This window comes from Diaphorina citri, unplaced genomic scaffold (genome assembly GCF_000475195.1).
Source record: "Diaphorina citri unplaced genomic scaffold, Diaci psyllid genome assembly version 1.1 scaffold60, whole genome shotgun sequence".
NCBI lineage: Eukaryota > Metazoa > Arthropoda > Insecta > Hemiptera > Psyllidae > Diaphorina > Diaphorina citri.
This window is the reverse complement of record NW_007377497.1, coordinates 320,735-327,916: the sequence shown is the minus strand read 5'-3', so window position 1 is coordinate 327,916 and position 7,182 is coordinate 320,735.

The following is a 7,182-nucleotide window of genomic DNA, read 5'->3' as shown; positions in this document are numbered from 1 at the left end:
ATTTTTGCTTCTTTTTCCTCCTCGAAAAAAAAAAAAAAAAAAAAAACATTCACTCCTTTCCCCTTCCATTTTCTCTCCCTTGCTCTCTGCCCTTGGACCTTTTCTACTCTATTCATCACTTCTTCTCCCTCCTTTCTCTCCTCTTTTTACCCTCTCTACTACCCTTTGGCCCTCAGACCTTTCCTCTTTCCTCCCTCTTCTCATTTACCTCTCCTCTTTTCTCACTTTTCTGTCATGTGCCCTACTCCTTTCCCCCGCTTAATATTACTCCTTCTCCCCTGTTCTTTCTTCTTCTACCCTTTTGCTCATTGCCCTTCCCTTACACCTTCCTCTCCCTTCTACCTTCCCTCCCTCCTACTCCTTCCAACCTTCCCTCCCTCTTCCAACATTCCCTCCTTCCCCTCATTCCTTTCCACTCATAAAAAATATTCCCCTCCCCATTTCTTTGAAGTATTTTTGCCTCTTTTTCCTCCTCGAAAAAACAGTTCTCTAATTATTTCCTTTTACATTTTTTTTCCTCCCCGTCTAACAAATCATGTAATGGGGGGGGACGCAACAATTTTCCCTCACACACCTGTGTGTGAGGGACACGGGGGGACCTGTTGATTTCAGCTTCAAAGTGTTTTCGCCTTTTTATATGTTCGGTGCACTTAAGCCCGCCGTTGACAACTTTCATTAGAAGTAGGAGGGGTAGGAGGAGAAGGAGAAAGAGGAGGATGATGAGGACAAGAAGAAGAAAGAGAAAGAGAGGAAGAAGGAGAAAAAGACTATACAGAAGAAGGAGACGAAGTATACGTAGAACTAAAATGTTACATGTCTCTCTCTCTTCATGAAATTCCAGCGAAAGAAAGGTTGTGATAGCATAAATAACCACCAACCTCCAGATCTAAAGTCTTCTGCGCTCATCTCTAAACGAATGTCGATGGTATTTTTCAAAGTAGACAAATACGAGTACATATTTATAAGGATTATAAGGAACATTTTTGAAGTCGTGAAGTTTCGGCCTGCTTTGCCTTCCCAAAGTTGTCTTCTCAATGCTCTGGGACATTGCATTCGCTCCCCAAATTCTTACATGATTTATGATCTACACCCATACGTAGGTACTTCTACAATGTTGAAATCGCACATATTATTCCATGCACCATAATTCAGGAAATTAGGTACACATATGTAAGTTTCGAATTTCAGTCGGGGGCGAAATACCTACTCTTTAATTAGAATTTAAAGCTCATTACGGGGCCACATTGTGGAGGTAGGGCGAGGCACCTACATATAATTCCCATTTAACAGCTCCTTTGTTTTGCATTCTCAAATCTCTGGGGTCTCCTCGAAGCGAATATGTCACATCCACTAATACAGAGTCGTGGAGTTTTTGGGAGGTGTTGTACTTACATTTCCCACTAAAACTGGTGACAATGTGTATAACAGTGGCTTGATTAGATGATTTTGGAATTTCTTTCAGCACGGTATAGTAGGTTCTCGATGATAGATGTTCTCGTTTTAATTGGACAACACGTTAGTGAATTACTTTCAAACAACCCCGCGCCGCACCATTGGGCATACTTTATTCCTAAGCTTATCCTAAAGAGAACCTAGCATTTAGTCGCCTAACATTTGGAAACGGGAAAAAAAAAAAAAAAAAAAAAAAAAAATGAAGAAGAAGAAGTCCTCAATCACCACACATGTTCATTGTACTATCTACCTATCTAAATGTTTGAATATGATTACTGCAGACTGCAGAGGTTGCCCTTTTCACATTATCAACGTACAGTTTACTGAAGAACCGTAGAAAGAAGAAGAAAAATAAGAAAGAATAAAAATAATAAGGAGAAGAAGAAAGCTCCGAACCGTAGAAAGAAGAAGAAGAAAAATAAGAAAGAATAAAAATAATAAGGAGAAGAAGAAAGCTCCGAAAGCCCCTATGCATATATTTCATTTGGACCCAATCCATTATTACTGCTTTGACATCACATCCCTCCAAACCGCAAAGTCAAAGATATAAAGAAAGCAAAAAGAATAGACGATTTAAAGGAGGAGACTAGAGGGTAGAAGGTATCCACCAAACCCTACAGATCTGAGGTGATCAGAAGGAAGAAGTTAAATGGAAAAGCGAAAGAAGAAGAAGAAGGAGGAGAAGAAGAAGAAGAAGTAGAAGAAGAAGGAGAAGAAGGAGAAGAAGAATAAGAAGAAAAAGAAGAAGAAGAAGAAGAAGAAGGAGAAGAAGAAGAAGAAGAAGAAGAGCCTGGAAAGCCAAAAGGTTTTTTTCCCTCCTCAAAGATTTATAGTCCATAATTTGGCAAGTAAAGCATTTTTTTCTCTCTCCTTTTTCCTCCTTTATTCTTCATTTTTTGTACTTTTAGGCATTAGCGAATGAAATTGGAAAGTTTTTTCTACACACATACCTATATTTATATTCCCCTCTTAATTTCTTCTTTCTTGCAGTTTAATGCTCGTTTCTTACCTTCTTTTCTTTCCAAAAAAGATTTCGGATTTTTTTCTCCTGTTTTATGACTCCATAAATACTATCCTAACTTTCTCTGAGGGCAATCATTATTGTCATTACTATCAACTTACTAAAGTTTCTACCTGATGATGTAGAGCTCAACTGGTTATATTTTTTGTCACCCCTAGAAGGATTTTTTCTTTTGCTAAATCCCCTTTAGGGGTGAGATTTATTGTTACATAATATTATTTTTCAACGAGTTTGTTCGGTTTTTTGGATCGGTGAGCTTTATTGTTACATATTATTATTATTTTTCAACGAGTTTGTTTGGTTTTTGGATTTTGAAGATGACATGCAGTAATGTTACCATTCTGTTAAATGCCAATGTCAATGTTGCTGAATGTAAGTGGTCCAAGCCCAGTTGTATAAAAAGTCGCCAATAAACCACACTAAAAAGGTATTTGCTAGAAAAAGAACAACTTTTTATCAATGCCTAAAATATTTTATTTTTTATTTAAATGGTAATTTTATCGAAGCAAAATATCGACCTAATAAATTACACTAGGGAAATATTGATAAAAGTAAAATCATAGGAATAAAAACATACCTAATCTAGTTTGCCTACACCTAAAGTACATAATTGTATGAAATCATAACAAATTACATAACATGGAGATCAGTCAATTCTAATATGTAAATAATATTGCTCGTAAAGTACATAGGTACATAGATATTTATTTTCATAATATACCTTGTCATGATTAGCCGTTTGTACAAAGCATGCACATAGCAAAAAAATGTACATATTGTACATAATATCTAAATACCTATATGTGGAATATCAAATAAAAAATATGAAAATTAAAATTTCCTCATCCCCCCCCAAAGAAACAATTTTTTAAATGAACGGACATTAATTTTTTTTCATAGCTGAGGTGTATTTTCCTTTCGTGAAAATCGGTTCTGGTTCCTAAGGAACCAGAACCGATTCCGATTATCTAGATTTCTTATGCTTTAGTGCAGAAGCCATTTGGACTGACATCACTAAGCAGAAGAGAACCATCCATAAGAGGAATTGCCTTATGTACATAAATGTCCTTTTCTGCCCATTGCTGTCCATTTCAGATTCCAAAAGGGAACCGGTTTTCGTAAAGTACATAGGTACATAGATATTTATTTTCATAATATACCTTGTCATGATTAGCCGTTTGTACAAAGCATGCACATAGCAAAAGTATGTACATAATATTATATTGTACATAATATCTAAATATATGGAATATTAAATAAAAAATATTACAATTAAAATTTCCTCATCCCCCCCCAAAGAAACAATTTTATAAATGAACGGACATTAATTTTTTTTCATAGCTGAGGTGTATTTTCCTTTCTTGAAACTTTCGGAACCAGAACCGATTCCGATTACCTAGATTTGTTATGCTTTAGTGCAGAAGCCATTTGGACATTATTAAGCAGAAAAGAACCATCCACAAGAGGAATTGCCTTATGTAGATACATAATTATGTCCTTTTCTGCCCATTGCTGTCCATTTCAGATTCCAAAAGGGAACAGGTCCCGGTTCCAACAGTTTCCAGAAAGGAAAATACACCTCTACAGAGGTAACCCATATTTTCCATAAACTTCTGTTCAAGTGCTTATTTATTTCCTTTTACTTCTCTTATCTCACTTTTGGAACGCGGTAATTATCGAGGAAAATAATGAGTTCTGAAATTGAAAAGGAGACAGAACTACCTAGGTATAATTGCCTAACGGAGGTGTAAAATTGGGAAGTTTTTCATCGAAGAATAGGTAGGTAGGTAGGTAGGTACAAAGATAAAGACGAAAAAAATATTAATTTTTTGTAGGAAATTTCTGTTGATTTTTTGAAAACGAGACGTGATACAGAAAGAGAGGGAAGAGAGGAGGGAGAGAGAAGGGAGGGAGAGAAGAAAGAGAGAGAGAGGGGGGAGGGAGAAAGTTTCGGTTCCAACAGTTTCCAGAAAGGAAAATACACCTCTACAGAGGTAACCCATATTTTCCATAAACTTCTGTTCAAGTGCTTATTTTATTTCTTTTTACTTCTGTTATCTCTATATCTCAATTTCGGAAAGAGGTAATTATGGTGGATAATAATGAGTTCTGAAATTGAAAAGGAGACAAAACTACCTAGGTATAATTGCCTAACGGAGGTGTAAAATTGGGAAGTTTTTCAACGAAGAATAGGTAGGTAGGTTGGTACAAAGATAAAGACGAAAAAATATTAATTTTTTGTAGGAAATTTCTGTTGATTTTTTGAAAACGAGACGTGATAGAGAAAGAGAGGGAAGAGAGGAGGGAGAGAGAAGGGAGGGAGAGAAGAAAGAGAGAGAGGGGGAGGGAGAGATAGAGAGAAATAAATTAGTAAGCCCCTAGGGACTTTCAACTTCAAGTTGGGAAAAGTTGGTTGAGGTATGTTTTTAAATTGAAAGTAGGTACATTTCCGAGCTAACAATTGGCTGGGTATTTTTACTTTTACTTTTTTTTTTTTTTCAACAAGAAGTTTTAGAACAAGTACCTCCTACAGGTAATAAATAGGTACTTTAGGTAAGTAGGTACATTTCCCTCTTCCTATCACTTCTTTTTCCCTCTTATTCACTCCTTTCCCCTTCCATTTTCTCTCCCTTGCTCTCTGCCCTTGGACCTTTTCTACTCTATTCATCACTTCTTCTCCCTCCTTTCTCTCCTCTTTTTACCCTCTCTACTACCCTTTGGCCCTCAGACCTTTCCTCTTTCCTCCCTCTTCTCATTTACCTCTCCTCTTTTCTCACTTTTCTGTCATGTGCCCTACTCCTTTCCCCCGCTTAATATTACTCCTTCTCCCCTGTTCTTTCTTCTTCTACCCTTTTGCTCATTGCCCTTCCCTTACACCTTCCTCTCCCTTCTACCTTCCCTCCCTCCTACTCCTTCCAACCTTCCCTCCCTCTTCCAACATTCCCTCCTTCCCCTCATTCCTTTCCACTCATCAAGTTGGGAAAAGTTGGTTGAGGTATGTTTTTAAATTGAAAGTAGGTACATTTCCGAGCTAACAATTGGCTGGGTATTTTTACTTTTTTTTTCAACAAGAAGTTTTAGAACAAGTACCTCCTACAGGTACCTACATAAATAGGTACTTTAGGTAAGTAGGTACATTCTTAAGTCATAAATATGCAAATTTCTTTCTAATTTTTCCATCAAGAAAGAAGGAAGGGTTCATATTATTTCTGCCTGTTGTGTAATGAGTTCTTTTTACTTTCTATTTTTCGAAATGTTCAAATGAAATATTTAGAGTAGCTCAGAGGTGTGCGAAAATTAGAATGGTAATTCAAGAAAGTTAGTGTTAAAAAGGCTGAATTATGCGAAAGATAGTACGTGAAATTCAGATAGGCAGAAGGAAAAAGAACAAAAACAATTATTTCACTCCCTTTGTTTATGAACAAACACCTACAACATTGTTCTTGTTGTTCCATCATAATTTAAATAAGAAGAAAATTTATTCTGAAGTTGTTGCGAATTTTCAACACCTTGTTTTTCATATAAATTATTATTCTTTTTATGCGAAAGTGTCTCAGCCTACTTCAAATACCTACTCTACCCTAGTAGCTAATTATATGAAAGGAGTGAGTGAGTTGTACAAAATAACAACTCTTTTCAGTATACTACTCAGAAAATGAGTCGATCCTTTTAGTTGAAAAGTGAGCCATTATGTTTTAGGATCTGACCCGTTGATTAAGTAGTGCTTTGAAGAGTAATTTTATTCTTTTTTATATAACTCGTTCATTCTACCTAGATACACATCCCAATGCCCTACCCATGACCCATGCTACTCAACTTAACTACCTGCCTAATGTATGAACCTACCCTGCCACTCCCCGCCTATCTCCAAACAAAGCCTTTTCGTCAGCATTGTTCGAAATCAAACAAATTAGGTTTCATTTTGTTTAATTTTATTTTTCAAAACAATAACGAGAGATAAAAACAATTAGGAGACACCAATTTACTCTTCAATTATTCTGCCATTGTTGAGAAAAAATAAATTGAATGTTTTATGCGATTTTCATTCCGGGAGCCTAGACGTCTGGCAGATTTGCACAAATTCGAGCTTAACCCATGAATTTGGGTTGGTCTAACTTCCTGTGACGTTAAAGCTCCTAAAAAATCTCTAAACCATTAGGAATAAGTATAGAGGGAGCCGCTGATAAATGGCTGAAAGGGTGTATTAATAGTGGGTAGTAATAGGCAGTTTGATAACATATTTAGGTAATTAAAATTGGCACTATTCCTTTTCAATGTGCATATATTTAAGTCACCGATCATGATGATATTTTCGTCTTTTTTTACGGCATTTGTCAACCACCATTTTATGTCCTCAGTGAATTTTTGTTGGTTTGCTTTGGGAGGTCGATATATTGCCAATATTTTGAATTCTGTTTTAGTAGCTTGGTGTTTTATTTGTACATTTATGTTTTCTGAGTCATCGAAACTGTAGGTCAGTGTATCAGCATGATAGGTATCTCTGTGAAATAACATGACTCCTCCACCTCTCATGTAAGTTCTACATATTGATATGCGATTGAAGTTTTTGATATGATAGCACTCTGCTTCCTCATTATTAATGTTTATTTCACTTAAAACAAGAACATCTAATTTGGGTAAAATATTTTCTAATTTTATCATGAGCCAATCCCAATTCTTTCTCAAGCTTCTTATGTTGACGTGAATAA